Source organism: Rattus rattus, chromosome 12 (assembly GCF_011064425.1).
Source record: "Rattus rattus isolate New Zealand chromosome 12, Rrattus_CSIRO_v1, whole genome shotgun sequence".
In the NCBI taxonomy this organism is placed as follows: domain Eukaryota; kingdom Metazoa; phylum Chordata; class Mammalia; order Rodentia; family Muridae; genus Rattus; species Rattus rattus.
In genome coordinates this window covers 47,394,588-47,411,306 of record NC_046165.1, presented here as the reverse complement: position 1 = coordinate 47,411,306, position 16,719 = coordinate 47,394,588, and positions in this window count along the sequence as shown.

The following is a 16,719-nucleotide window of genomic DNA, read 5'->3' as shown; positions in this document are numbered from 1 at the left end:
TCCATGGTCAAAGTTCTACTCTGCATCAAGATCATGTGGGCTGGCTGCTTCAAATGATCTGGCTACTTAGAAGGTCAAATATTCTAATGGACGAAGCCATTTCATCGTCGCATAAAAGTAGACTGTAACATGATTGTGGTGCTGAGACGAAAGGTTCTGATTCCTAACTCTGTTGACTAAGACACCAGGAGCACCCCTTATCAAAGTGGGGTTAGCAGGACTAAAAGCAACACTGGTTAATAATCTTTCCTGAACAAATGCTTCTCACTTCAGTTACTTATCAACCTCCCCTTAAAGAGAATGTTCAATCTCATTATACTACATCTCTTTCACTGGCTGCAGCACTCAGGAGAGATGGCCCTGTTGGCATAGGTTCAGGAGAGCAGGAGAGCTGTCCCTCTCCTGAGCAATGTGGGTAGAGCTGGACCTGGTAGAGTGGGTGCAGGAGAGCGGTGGGCAGACCAACGTAGTTAAGAACCAAAGCTGCAGGATCTGCGGATCTGCACAACACAGGGCCACAGTGAGGTCTCTGAGAGCCGTCTGGTGTGGATCCGGTATTGATGGTGTAGCACACTGTTAGTGTAGCACAGGCCACTTCTTGAACTAGACCCGAGACTCACTGCAATGAACATTTGCAAGTAAAGCCATTTGGGTAAAGGGGTTTACTATGTGGTACACAGTGACAGGCCACCCCTTCCACAGCAGCGAGATGGTTTTTGTTTTTATTTTCTTTGTGGGGGGTGGGATAGTTTGCAAGGGTGAAGGGCAGATATGGAGGGATGAAGAGATGAGTGGGATTGGCGTGCACAATGTGAAATTCACAAAGAATTAAAAAATACTTTATTCCACCCCTGAAAAGGGTGTTCCATTTAGAGTCCACTTCCTTAGCATAGTAGCGGTCCCAACATTCCTTAGCCCCTCCCCAACCCCCTGCCTTGTCCTGTCACCCCCACACTTCATCTTTGAAGTTTTCATCTTTGAGTCATCAGTTAATTAGAAGTGTTCTATTCATAAATATTTTGGGATTTTTCAGAAATTTTTAAAAAATATTTTATTAATTATTCCATTCGATTACATCTCAAATGATACCACAACCCTCCCATCCCATCCGCTTTCTTCCTCCTCTTCCCCTTTGCCTCTCTGAGGGTGCTCCCCCACCCATCCACTCACTCCCGTCCCACCGCTCCAACATCTCCCTACACTGAGGCATCACCCAATCTCCTCAGGACCAAGCACCTCCTCTCCCGTTGCTGTCAAGCAAGACCATCCGCTGCTACATGTGTGTCCGGAGCGATGGACCCCTACATGTACACGCCTTGATTGGTGGTCTAGTCCCTGGGAGCTCTAAACAGTTCAATTTGTGTGACCTGCCGTTCTACCAGAGAGGCTCTCTTTGTTCTTGTGACCTTTACAGCGCTGTCTTCTCAGCTTCTGCTCTGCTGCTTACCCACACTCCCGTTTTCCTTTCAACCTCCATCCCAATACCATCTACTTCCCAAAGCCATCTCCCGGCCCATGGACCTAACGACCCTGCTATTTTCTCATGGAGTTCCCAGGGTGTAGTGCTCATATTTGTGCCTTTCTTCACATCATATCAGTTAGTTAGACCATAGCCAAAACTAATGTAAGGAATAAAGAATTTATTTGGGCTAATACCTCCAGCGAGGGTGCGGGGGAGGGGGTGGCATGGCAGCAGGAGCAAGAAGGTGACATTTTCATCCCCGCACAGGAGGCAGAGAGAGGGAATAGAGAAATAGGATGTGGCAATACAGCCCCCCCCCCACACACACACATGCTGACACACTTCCTTCTGCAAGACTGTGCTTCTGAAGGTTCCATAAACCTCTCAAACAGCACCACAGATTGGAAGTCTAGAGGTCAATACTTAACGCATGAAGGACATCTCTCGTTCAAATCACCAGTCACATCATTTACTGCTGTGTAGCTGTTTATAAAGTTGTCTTCCTTAGTATTATTCTATTAACCCCGAGAACTAAAAGACAGCTAAAATAAAACATTTATTGAGATGTAATACACCCACCCTATGACTCATCCTTTTAAAATATGCAATTTGAAGATATTTGATTTAGTTACGGAGTTGTGCTGCCACCGTTACAACTGTAGAAGATTTTTATTACCCTAAAAATGTTAGGTCCAAATCAGACTCCAAAATGGCAGTGCTGCTGACAATACCATAACATAACGACTGTTATTGCCTAAACAGAATCCAAACTGCAGTTTTCTGATGACCAGAAATGCCCCTATCTCCCTACAAAGGTCAACTACCTCAGGCAAGGGCATCGAGCTCCTGGTCAATTCAAATAGCCTATATCTGCTTAGAGACTCCCACTGAATCAAATGAAATCTGCTTGCTTTTTTTTCTTTTCTTTCTTTTTTCATTTTGCTTCTTCCTGTGCCTCCCCTTCCTTGGCTGTTTGATTAGCAATAAACCTTTCTTTCAACCCACAGAGCACTTTAGTTTTGTGGTTTCACTGTGTCCTTGCTTACAAAAAGGAAATGTGCCCATTCGCAGACATGACCTTTCTCTCCACCCTGCTTCTGAAGCACTGTTAAGCTGCTTTCTAGTTCTACAGAAACATCTATTCTAAGTGCTTCATAGAAATTGAATCACACAATATGTGACATTTGGGGCACACATAAGGGAGTTAAGGAATAGGCTGTGTGATATAATAAAAATTAAATGAATTTGGAGCCATCGGGGTTATTGAACTTACATATTCACTAGCTTTGTGGCTTTGGGAAGTTATTTTATTTCTGGGTCTCTTTGCCTGTTTGTAAAATGATGTTAGCAATTATTCTCTTAAAAGATAGTAGTGAGAAATTAGAAGATACGGCAAGTTCCTAGACAAGGGTTTGCTCAGTAAATAGCAGTTGATATCTGCGTCCCTATATGCCCATAGCAGCGTGTATAATTAAGGGATGATTGAGAAAAATGTCATTCTTCTAGGTTGCCAATGGACTCTCAGTGACCTAGGGGAAGGGCAATATCTATCTGGGAAGATCTTCCTTTGCCTCTTGCCTCCCAGCCACTGTTCTCCTTCAATAGAGAGACAACAGAGCCCGCAACAAGTCAAGAACCTGAGATCAGAGGGAAAGCTTTTGGGGTCTGGTCCTGATAGCTGCATATGGAAAGTTCTTAGAAAATCCAGTTTTGAAAACTCAGGTTATTTCTCTCAACTCCTGGCGTTCATTTGCATAGACTTTTTAATCTGATGGTTTTTGTTTTTTAATACTGTAGGAATTATATACCCGAACAATGTGTGAACCTCTCTCACACAGATGAGCAGTAACATGTGAATCATGCGTAGAAAGAAACAGAAAAGGAACGAAACAAAGGAACTCGTGCAAAGCAAAGAGAAGTTCAACCACCATCCATCATTGGAATTAAATCTAGAGATGTCCAAACAAAGCAGGAACTTTCACCATAAAAATAATAAGGCTGATTCACAGAAAAGAAATTCATTAGCATGCTAATCCAATTCCCCAAAACAAAGGGAAGAAAGACATTCTAATAAGCTTAGTTGAATCATGCTTACAACGTAGGGTGTAATGATTGAGTCAGCAACTTGAAGGGAATTTAATGGAGTACTCTAGAGTATGAAAGGTGCACAAACATTCCATCTCTACGGAAAAACATGGCTGAGCTTTTAAAAAAGAGAGGCTACACTTCTAAAAGAAAGTAGTGGAAGTTACACAGGTTTTCTTTAGGTCTCAATTAAAAAGCTACAATCCTACAAACTATCAGAATAGTTAAGAGGACAGATATTAGTTGGGATTGGTTATTTAAGTAGGTGAGCTTTAACAAAGTGGAGAGCAGAAATAATCTTGGAAACTTTCCACATTTTTCCTTGTTGGTTTTTTTAATAAAGAAGCAAATTACCTACCTTCTAATCAGAAGCAATTATGTGAAGTTCAGATGGAGAAATATAAAGCTGGTGTCATGGAAATATTCAAATTGATAAATTCCAGCCTTTTCAAACAAGCTGAGGAATTTTGCAAAAATAGCCACTGAGGTAGGATCCCTTATTAGCATAGAAGTCGGCTGAACATTCTCCCCCGAAATTACACTGGCTCTTTAGCAAGTGATTTATGCCATGACAAAAAAAATTATCTTTTGATCCAAAGGAACAAGGCCAATAAAAATTTCCATTTATTTATCTCTTTCAAAGACTGTGTAGAACAGTAAAAAAATGTACACATGCGTATATATATGTATATACATTTATTTATGTACCTAGATAATGGGTACATAGTTTTCTCTGAACTCAATATTAGGGATTTGCAGGCAATCAGAGGGCCAAGGAATGCGGCAAAGATCACAACACAGAACAGACCCATGGCAGGAGATTTATTGGGGTGGGTGGTGGAGCGAGCTAGAGGCTGCCTCTGAGTGAGGATGGAAGGGAAGAGGATGGTGGAAATGTGTGGCATTTGGCAGCTGGTGATGATGTGGCTGCTGGCTGAGCTGCTGAAGGCAGGATGGTTCTGGAATGTGGGTGGTTCTCAGTTTACAAACAGTAGGAGGAGCTTTCTTTATGGCCAAGGTTATCCTGAACTCACTCTGTAGCCCAAGATGGCCTTGAATTTAAAGCCATCTTCCTGCCTCTTACCTTTAATTTAATACTTGGGATTATAGAACATGCTGCCATAACTGAGTTTGAAGGGTTTCGATTTTTGCTAGCCCCGGTATCATATATCTGTGGCCTACTTGTGTTATGTATTTATACTTATGTATTTATGAATCTGCTATTCTAAAATGTTCTATTGCCTTACCTCCTAGTGTGAAAACAAGGACATTCTCAGAAGCCAGGCAAACCTGATACTCCATTTCTGACTTTTGTAGGATTAAACAACCCCACTAATAGATAAATATCTGGAGGGTATAACTGGACCCCTGTGTTTACTGTAGTACCACTCCAATTAGCCAGGAGAGGAAATCAACATAGGTGTATCCACTAGTATATATTGAGGTATTATACACAACTGGATCTTATTCAATTACAAAAGAAGGGAAATTGTGTCATTTGCAACAAAATGAATCAAACCAAAAGACTTTATTCTCAATTACATACACCAGGCCCAAAAAGACGAATACTATATGAATTGAATGAAAGAAAGGTAGGCTTTAAAAAGAGTAGACGGTGGTCACCAGAGCCTAGGAAAGGGAGCAGGAATAAAAGAATGTTAGATAACAGATACAAGCAGATAGATGGGAAGAATAATACACAGTGTTCTACAGTACCAGGAGGCAATTTTATTCTGCATTGTGCCCAACCTAAAGCCCACAGACTGCGTTTGCTTCAGGGTAGCTATGAATGTGGTTCAGCATGAATGCTTACTTGAAACCTTATAAGAAGTTGCTCCCCCCCCATTTTTCTTCTTTTATAATTTTATTTAATGATTCTCAACCATGAACTTTATAGCTGATGCACTGGCTGGTTTTATGTGTCAACTTGACACGAGCTGGAGTTCACAGAGAATGTCTGCAGTTTAGCCTGCTCTTCTGGAATTCACTACACCAAGGCAGACAGCCAGAACTGAGCAACCTTGGGCATAGTCTAGGGAGAGGGGAAATAAAAGCAACTTGATATTGATATGCAGTATTCTTACCCTAACCTCTTATGGAAAGAGCCAAAATCCAGACTCTAAGCAAGCAACATGAAACTCATTGTGAAAACCAAGTACACAAACATGGTTTAGTAGAAATTGATGGCATGGGAAGGCGGTTATTGACTGCTATTCATCAAGACTGAGCCTTCACCCCAGCACCAAACACATTCATTAAATCTCTCTGACAGGCCACATACAACTAATCCCTAGTTCTTGGATTCGTTTTGTTGTCCTTCATGTTCCCTTAAAAGTATGTTGTGGTTGTTTTGTTGTTTTGTTTTCCAAATAGCAAAATAATGCTGCCCAGGATAGCAACCATTAGATTCCTGGCCTAACTCTGGCCTTCCCAGTGGCTTGTCATTTGATCTAATCGACAGTGTGTTTCTCATTGCTCTTTCTCTCTCTGGTTTTTGTTTCTTCTTGGAGGAGCGATAGTATGAAATCTTTGATTACCTTAACAGTTATGGCAGATATACAGGCTCATAGCTAACTCTTCCAATCAAATATGAAGGGCCCTTTCACATTGACACTGGCACGATACAGTAATAAAACAGTTAAATAAAAAGTTATGTGATTGTCTCATGGTATCTAACGGAGTTGAAAGACATATTTATGCTATTTAACTAGCTATAACTTGTCTGATTTCTCAGGAACAGAGGACCCAGTGACCCTTTGATTCTTTATTATCAAAATAGTTTCTAGTAACATAAATCCAGTGAGAAGGCCTATGAGTCTCTAATATCTGTTAGTATCTAATATCTCTATTAACCTAGGTATGCAAATCAGACCCGGTATTAAAGAATAGTTTAGTAGGTAACATCAGTCTTTTAAAAAGCAGAATTACATTTATGAGGAAAGCATAAGTAGCTGGTTCTGCTCAGTTCACCAGTCTTAAAGATTAGGGTTCTCGGCATCAAATGAACTTTTGAGCTTGATCACCTCTCTGTTCACTGTCTGGACAAGGTATATGGAACGACAGGAGAGTTGTATGATATTGTAACTCTTGCTGTCAAAGACAATAAATTTCAGTTTTGTCTTTTGCACAAAAGTGGGTAAATTACTTGATCACTCTAAGATTTGGCTTATATATATGTATATATATACAATGGTATATTAATACTAAGAGTTATAAATGCTTTGGTGGCATTCACATCAAATTTTAATTGATTTATAGCCATTATGGTCCCGAGTCTAATTTTTTTTGAGGGTAGTGCCTGTGTGTTTGATTTCTATCTTCAGTACCTAAAACAGTACATATAAAACGAAACATTGTAGAAATGTTTACAAAATTGTATTGACTAAGTTGTTCGAATCACAGCAGCTCTTTCACATATAACTCATAATACTTTTGCAAAGCCAAAAGTACCAGTCTTAAGTCTACATTATTGTTCCTCTCTCAGCACCCTCAATGAGAAATTTCCTTATTCCATGAATTTAGATTTTCCTGTGAGTCTTAATTTGCCTAATGGAATGTTAATGGCCATGAGCAGATGTGTTAATTGGTCTTGCATAATTAGGCTTGCTTTCCTGAACCCTGTCTTTCACCCTGAGAAGAGTACGCTGTGGGTAGCCACTAGTCCAAGGAGAATGAAATACAATGGATGCTGACCTCTGCTTGAAGGCAGTCTAGATCAGCCCATTTTGAAGCGAATGGTAAGTGCCAACCAAGAATGCTTATTACCCTACACTACTCTTCTGGGTGGGAAGCTAGAGGATGTTACTACACTGTAGGTTGCTGATTACTACAGGGGGTGCTTTATCAGAGCAAGTGCACATTTACTATGGAATGAGTTGTAAATGTCGACTAGACTTTCACATTAACCAGTCGATCTCTCAAATAGAACTCAGTAGATCATCTACTGATGTAAATGTAGCGTTTGTGCCTACTAATTCCAGTAGCGGTGGTTAAAATTGAGGGCTTAAGACCAATCTCTCCAATAAGATATTTTCCTGGGATTAGAGAGATGGCCCAGTGCTTAAGATCTTCCAGAGGTCTGGGGTTCAATTCTCAACTTCCCACATGGCATCTCACAACTGTCTGTTACTCCCGTCCCAGGAGATATGGCATCCTCTCCTGTCCTCCTTTATCATCAAGCACACATACAGAGCACAGACAAACATGTGGGCAGGACACTTGTACACATTAAATAAATATATAAATCTTTAAAAAAAAACTCCTAAGCAAATTTGCCATGACTTATACTAAAGTTTCAGCCTGGGGATCAGAGAGGGATTATGCAGCAGCTAAGGGCACTTAGCTGTTCTTTAGTGGGACTTGGATTCTATTGCCAACATGGTGGTTCACAGTCATCTGTAATTCCAGCTCCAAAAGATACCCTCTCCTGACCTCTACAAGCTCCTTCATATAAATGGTGCACACACACACACACACACACACACACACACACACACACACAGAGGGAGAGAGAGAGAGAGAGAGAGAGAGAGAGAGATACGTGTAATGCATATTGTTTTAAAATGTTTTAACTAGTGTGAGGATTTCCCCTTTCTACTATTGCTCATGTTCATGTTACTCCTTGTTATGATTTATATGTGAAATGTCAGCCCAAAGCTTTATATGTTGAGGACTCGGTTCTCAGCTAGTGAGCCTAACTGTTGAGAAGCAAATGGATCATCAATGGACTAACCCAGTGATGAATACATAATTTGATGCCATTATTAGAAAGTGTTGGAAACGTTGGGAGGTAGGGATTAGTTGGAGGAAAAACATCTCTAGAACCATTCCCTTGAGGACAATATTTTGTTCCTGGGTCCAACTTTGTATGCTGATTCCTGGCTATTGGGTGAGAGGCAACTCTCCTCCAGGATGCCCTTCAGCCAGTGGCCCAGAAACAGTGAACCCAACTGACCTTGAACTATGAACCCAAAAACCATAGGGCAAAATGGCCTCTCCTTTTAAATAGTTTCTATTGTCATAGCAACAACAACAACCAGTAACACTTTCCTGATGCCAGTATTTGGGGACAACAAATATCAGTGAGGTATCATCAACTTCATTTTTCTACTGGAGGGAGGGTATAGAGAAGCGTAGTTTGAAGAGTCACGTGGTCTGGGTCACCTCTGTGCTCATACATCTGGGGTAACATTTACACAGTTCTGGTTAGTAAGAATAGTATCCTTCCAATGGCCTATGATTAGCTTTTGCTGGCATCATTTTTCATTTTAAGCATGCCAGGGTACTGATTTGAATCTGATGCAAAGCACTAAATCCAAATTATGTTTGCTGCAAAGTACAGCCTCTCTTAAGCTCAACCTGTTCTCTTAGATATCAAAATTGATGCTGGATTAAGGAGCAGTCATATTTAATGCTTGGCCTACCTGGAAAGGATCTCGTGACAAACTGGACTGGTTATATATGGCTGCACAGTAATCCATGCCAAAATTAGACACTTAAAACAAGAAAACAACTTATTTTGCTGATACATCTGCACTCTTTCTGGGTCCACCAAGGTCAACTCATCTACTCTGTATAAGAGTCCATTGGGGCAGCTTGGTTTAGAACTTGTTTGAGTGTGAAATGTCCTCAATATGCTCAAGTATTTGAACCCTTGGTCCTCAGTTGGTGAGGCTGTTTGGGAAGGCTTAGAAATGTCTAAGAGGCAGAGCCTTAGTATATGAAGTGTTATCTTCTTGTTCCTGTCCCAGTGCCTTTCCACAGTGATGGAGTGTAAGATACTTCATTTAGTCAAAGGAAAGTTCATTCTTGGGAATGAATGCTCCGTGGGGCATCAACACAAGTTGAAGGACAGAGGCAATGAGTCTGTGTATGGAGTGAGTAATGTTAATGTTTCACTGCAGCTTTTAGGATCTGTTTAGGCTTAATGGCCTGTATCATCTCTTTTGATTATGGAGCACCTCTAGTCGTATCTGACTGTATGATGAGCTGGGTCAAAAGCAACCAATTCATACTAGAAAGTTTGGGGCACAAAGTAATTTACCAACCTATTGCAAGGTATTCATCCCTATTAGAACTCAGTAGCAAGCCATGACCTGTTTTTCAAAATGTGCCTTGCTTCAAAATTCTTGAGGCTTATAGTTTTGATTCTTTTATCTGTTTCTTGCCATGAATTCCATTCAAATTCTTCAACTATCACAGATGTTTAATGACATCCAAGTATGGTGCCATATGCATTTAATCCCAGCATTCTGTGAGTGAAAGGCTAGCAAATCTCTGTGAGTTCAAGGTTAGCTTGTATACATAGCTAGTTCCAGGCCAGAGAAACAAATCAACCAGCCAGCCAAACAAACAAACAAAACAACCATATGACCACTCACTTAAAAATTCTGAAATTGCAGAAACTCTTAACACTGGTATCTGACTGACATTGGAGTGGTTTTTATTGTCGTTTGGTTTGTTTATTTGTTTTGATGTAGGCTCTGTTCAAGGCTGGAAGTAATTTTAGACAGTGACAAAATGAGTCATAGCAGAACCAACAAATGTAGCTGCTTCTTTTTATTGTTGATCAAAGGGGATACACAGAGACCCTCCAAAACAATACAGGAAAGTGCCATTGCTCTTGGTTGCCTACCAGAACTTAATGGTAAGACCTTATCACTGAAAACACCATGTACTTTGCTCACAGGACATACAAAAATTAAACTGTAACTGGCCTAGAAATATCTTTCTTAGTGGCCAGTTTCCATAGTACTGGAAGGAGCTATGCAGATTGCTAAGGGAAAGAAAACATCAGTTGTTTTACCCAGCTGTAAATCTTGTGAGCTAGAATAATAACCAACCCATCAAGACATGCCCCTTGGGACAATAGTGTCTTGAAAGTTGGGAGGTAACCAATGATGTTCCAGCTGGATTTAAGGCACACTGCACATGAAGAAACTCAAAAGGTCCGGTACTGAAAACCTGGTCAAGAACTGATATCTGGGTAGGCCATGGGTCATAGGAAAACCCATTGCTATGATTTTACTAAATGGACATATTACTAACCTGCCTCTTACGTACTTATTCTTACATCCATAGATTAGTGAGGCTGACGTCATCTCTAAACAGTGAAGCTTCTTTTTGCAGTGTGTGGAGATTAATACAGAGCCCAACAATGGGTCAAAGTGTAGCAAAGAACTGACTGTAGAGTAAGAAAACCTAAGTGAGGCATCTAAATCTTACACATTCCCCATAAGGCCCAGGGAAATTGTAAAAGGGGAGATAGGAAGGTTGTAAGAATCAGAAGCCAAGGGAGGACAGCTGTGACATATTGTCTTCCGGAGATGACAGGGACATTACACCTATGAACTCACAATAGCTGCAGTTGCCTTCACAAGACCTGAAGAAGATCAAGCCAGTCAATATTGCACCATGGGTGAGGGAAGGGCTCAGGAGGCCTTAACCCTAGTTGAGGAGTCATTAGCAGTTGGTCTGCAAGCACACATTTTCTTCCATCATCTGGAAGGGGCAATGTACTGGTAGGTTGCTCATGCTCCAGTGAATACTAGACACCTTCGTATACATGAGCAGTCCTAACTGACCTCAGTGGGTTATTATGTGTAAAATGAAAATAGGACATGAAGTTGGTGTGAATATTGAGGGAGATAGTTGGAAGGAGTCTGGGTAGGAGGGGTAGGAGGGAAGACCAGCTACGACCAAAATTCATTAGATACCTGTGTGAAATTCTCAATAAATAAATACATTTCAAACAAGAAAATATGTTACTCTTAAAAAAAAAGAATTCAAAATATGTCCTAGCATTGCTTTTCTTTCCTAGTACTAGGAAATGCAGAGCCCAGCAACGTCCTCTAAGAAGAAGATAAACACTTGATGTAGACAGTTGACGCTAGAACTTTCTGAGATAGTGGCTACCTATATTTTCATGTATTTTATCTGTCATGTGCTTACTCCACACAGTCGTAAGAGTATTTGGAGTCTTTGTTATTTCTTGCTATGTGGGTTTTACCAATATGATATTTTAGGTGAGGTATACTAATATGTTGTCCTATGAGAGATTATTAAAACAATTAAGGTCCCTCCAGGAGTAGCTTTGACATAGAATCAGAGTTTACATAAGCCTTGGCCAAGTTCATTTTTTAATATACTAAAAGGGCCAATTTAATGAGTAGGTGTCAGGAACCATTTGCTTTAATATAGAAGGTCATATAGAAATTAGCAGCTTCGACTGAGGTGGCTACTTAGTGAATTCTAATAAACGGTTGTCATTCACTAAAACATAAGAAGATGATGCCTTGCAGGAAAATACGATGATGAATCACTGTATCTTAGTTTGTTTTGTGCTGCTGTAAGAAAACACCACAAGCTTGATAATAACTTAAAAGGAAATTGATATATCTTAGTAAGAGGCCGGGAAGTCCATCATCAAGGTCCAGCATCAAGCAAGGCCGGGTTCCTCTCTGTCATCCCATAGCAGAAGGTGATAGGGTAAGAGAATAGGAGACTGGAATTGAGGGTGTCATCCCTTCGCTAGTCTACATTACTCCATCCATCAATGTAACACTTCCTAAGGCAGATTCTCTAAACTTATGTATGGGGGAACTGAATTTCGAGCACATACTTTTTGGAAGACATATTTAAACCACAGCAACTTTTTGAAACAAACCTAGGTCCTAAGTCCTCGATGCTGGCAATGATCCCTATGGCCTAAGGCAACAATCCCGATGACCAATATTAAATGATGCAGTGTTGCTTTGACTCATAATTTTAAGGGCATGTAGAAAGTCTAGAAGCTTCTACCTTGTGCCTGTAAAAACATTTTGTTCTAAAGCAGTGCTTCAAAAACCTTGGCATTTATCTGAGTCACCCAGGGGGTGGTTTTTAAAATGAAGATTGTAAATTCCATGCCAAGAGTTTCTGATTCAGTTGAAGACCTGGGTGTGAAAATGTACACTTGTTAAGTTCTCAGGTGACAGCGATGACAACAGAAGTATTCCTGCATGTGGATGGATAACATGCCCGCATGAGGACAGATAACATGCCCTGAGCAACAGCGTGACACAGCTCCCACCCATTTTGTTGTATAAAGAAGGAAGTAGAGACAAGCAGTGAACTCAGTAAGTCAACTGAATAGCTGTTGGTTGTAAGATTAACCTTGCACCACATAGTGGCTATGAATCTTAAATGGGATTATGAGTGTAGAGTGGCCTCACTGGGCTTGGAATCTGGAAACAGTAAATATCATTATGATGTTAGCTTTTTAATTAATTGTAATAAAAGTACCCTTCACAGTTCCAAGTCACCTCTGCATCTTTGTTTTTATGTTTTAAAAGACTTATTTATTTTCATTTATGTGTATGTTTGCCAGCATGTACGTATTACACTATGTATGTGTGGTACACATAGGCACCACAAGAGGGCATCATGACCCCCTGAGCTGGAGTTACAGATAGTTGTGAGCCACCCTGTGGGTGCTGGGAACCAAACCCAATCCTCTTCAAGAGCGGCAAGTGCTCTTACCCACTGAGCCATCTCTTTAGCGCATCCCTCTGCATCTTTAGAAGAACTATTTGTAAGCGCTTGGCCATTTGTAAGATGAATGGCTGGAAAGAGAAATCCCCAATGTCTTCTTTTCTAGATCCGGAAAGCTCTGTGTTGACCTTAGTAAGAGTACATCACAGAGATGCCTAAGGACCAGGGATGCTTGATGACCTCAGCTGGCTTTCTGCTGTCTTGAGAATCGTGTTTGTTATGAATGTTCTCTGGAGTTTTCATCCATACAGAAAAAGTAAAAAGTAGATATGACGTCAGGTCAGTTTCTAACTGGAGGAAGCATACATACCTTTCCCTTATTGATGTTTTCCAACTTTCCATCCCCTACCCACTGGGAACAAAAGCTACTTTTAACAGAAGTGCTGCACAGAGAAAAGGAAGGCATCGCTCTTTTAATTATATGGTGGTCTAATTACAATAATGGGGAAGATGATTCATCACACGTGGAGGATGAGGAATTTTAAATTGTGTTGGGATTAGGAACTGCAAATAATTCGTTAAGATACCGCTGCCTTCATTGAAGAGCACTAAGTTCCTATTTAATGACACCCTTATGACCAGTGCAATTTTCTTTACAATGACAAGAAAGAAAAGCACAGTGGACATGGAATGTTAGCTCTCTGTCTGTCTTCTTCTGAATGTCTTGAGTCTGTGATATTTTTACAGTAGGGAATACAGTCCCCGTCTAGTGTCCTCCATACAGTAAATAAACCCTTTCTTCTTTGTATTATCAGTTTTCCTCTTTACTGAATCTTTGGTCTCTGTGCATTAAAACTGTTGTGATTTCCCCTTAAAAAAATCAAAGCCATGGCTAGGGCAGCAGTTCTCAATTTAGGGACTGTGACCCCTCCCCATGAGCCTTCCATAGGGGTGGCTGAAGACTGTTGGAAAACACAGATATTTACTTTACGATTCACAACAGTAGCAAAATTACAGTTATGAAGTAGCAGTGGAAATGGTTTTATGGTCGGGGATCATCACAACATGAGGAACTGTATTAAAGGGTCTCAGCATTAGGAAGGTTGAGAACCACTAGACCAGGGGGATAGCTCAGGGTTTAAAGTGTTTGCCTTGCAAGTGTGACGATCTGAATATATTCCCAGAGCCCAGGTAGAAGAGCTGAGCACGGTGTCTCATGCTTACAATCTCGAGGCTGGAGAGGCAGAGACATATGTAGTGTTGAGGTCCACTGGTCAGGTAGCATAGCCTTGTCAGCAAGTTTCATGCTAATGAGTGATTGTCTCTGAGGAAATAAGGCAGATGACACTGGGGGAACACCAACAAAGCTTGACCTCTGACCTCTGTAAGCGCGTGTGTGGGCGTGCACACACACACACACACACACACACACACACGCATGATCTGCCTACACCCTCACATACATACATGCACAGTTGAATAAGAAACAGAAGAAATGGTTTTCTAGGCCTCACAGCCCTCTGTAGATGCTAGCAGTTCATCTTCTGGTTTCTTTGCAGCAGTGTATCCCAAAGGTGCTATGTGCTTTCGTGTCTCAGTTTTCTTTTCTCTTCCAGTTTCATTGATAGTTCTCTATTTTGAATTACCTTCTCAGTTTTGCCTTTGAATATTTAACACCCCTGTTTATCTATCATTGGCTGTTCTTTCCCAACCTACTTTCTGAATCCTCACCATCTTCTGCCTCTAAATGTCCCAGAGCCAATTAAGTCATTAAACATCTCATTAACGACTGCATTGTTGGCTATATGATCGAATTTTGCTATATGACTTTAGATGCCACCGAGATGCAGAGGGTTTTTTCAAAATGTCTCTATCAAGGCCCTTTCTAGTCTTCCTCTCAAGGCTACCATTTTATCCTATGGTTCACAATTTCCTTGTCTTCCTTTCTGTTTCTTCACAGCATTTTCTCTTTAGTGGCTGGTGACTATCCAGTGTGACTATTCATTCATGTGTTTACCTCACCTATTCCTGACTCGAATGTACACACCATGAAGACACAACTTGGTTTTATTTCCTGCTTCATGTCTTCACCAGCCAGAAAAGATTCTACTATGATAGAAATTAAGCAATCAATAAATATTTGTCAAATGAATCACTGATGTCCAAATTGGTAATAATTTAATCCCCACTTACTTAGGTAAAAGTATTAAGGAAGAAACAACTTCAACTCTCAGTGTTATTACTACAGGCTGAGTTATTTGCCACAGAATACTAGAAGTCAAGAGGGTTGAACTGAGAGACAGGAAGTCCAGTGTGTAAGTCGAAGTTAGCAACTTCACCTGTGTCTGAAATCAAAGAATGGAAAATCCAGCCTAGTTCAGGAAGTTGTGGCTTGGGCTTGGGGGAACAATAGAGTAGAAAGGCTGAGGCACAGTAATACATCTTTACAGCTCTCTGGTAAAGAAAGGGAGCATCAGGGCTCTAAACAAGGCTACCCAGTGAAAACATAGATGTCCCATAGCAGAAGGACAGTTTTCAAGACCATAGAGACCTGGCATCTGGTGTCTGCTTCCTCCTGTTCGGCACATGATCAGCACTGCCTGCAGCTTGATGCCCAGTCCAGTATCTATAGCTGGGGCGACTCCATGAGGGATGGAAAGATAAACAAAACACAGCAGCCTTCAGGGTGTCTGAAACTCAAGTGGGCTGAGAAGACACAACTAAGAGGTGTAGCAGCTTTATGTAACAGACAGAGTGCTCAAAAGAGAATAGAATTGCAGTAAATAATCTGTCTGAAGACTACGAATTGTGTTTAAGATAGAGCTAGTCTCTTGAGCAGAAGAACAAGAACGGTTTGCCACTCGTTCAGTGCTTCACCTGAACAGGGGAGGGTTTATGCAGAATTACTCTTTGTTTCATTTCATTATTGAGACAGGATCTTGTGTATCCCAGGGTGACATTGAACTTTTGACCTCTCTGCTTCCATTTCCCTAGTGCTGAATGGCACTCGTGTATTACCACGCTCATTTTATGTGGTGCAGGGGATTGATGCCAAGGCTCTGTGCATGCTAAACAAACACTCCGCCAACTGTTTTTGTTTCTTTCTAGTATTAAATAGCACTGACTCTCAGTTCATATGCATATAACATGAAGACACATGTCTGCATAGATAACAAAATCGCATTAAGTAGACATTGCTAATTTACGATCAACTGTCAAAGTAAGGCGAATTAAGTTGAAGTCTGTATCAGTGGCACTGGTAATTTATGCATGAGTAGTGTAAACAAATTATAAAGGGAATGCCTATCAATTTTAAAGGACAAACTGTTTTGGGAGCATTGGGAGTTCTTCTACACAGATAGCAGAAGTGAACACCAGCTACTGGGAAAGCCGGAGTAAGATCCCAATGGGAGCCCCTGAGAGAAGGTTGGCTCTTCCAACTCTCTGACCCTCAGCTCACCTCAGAGCCCCAGGGAGCCAGAAGTTGTTTTGACTAAAGGAGCAGCAGAGGAAATCATGTGTAGAATCATGGGGCCAGCAGACTGACTCCCTCTCAGTCACCCCTTCCTGCTGTACTGTAAAAGGCATGTGTGCAAGAAGACGACGGAGTCTCTGCCGCCGATATTATTTATAGGTTATTTTATTATATAAAATTCCCATATTCATAAGATTTATTGGATGCTTATTTGCTGGGAGCATTG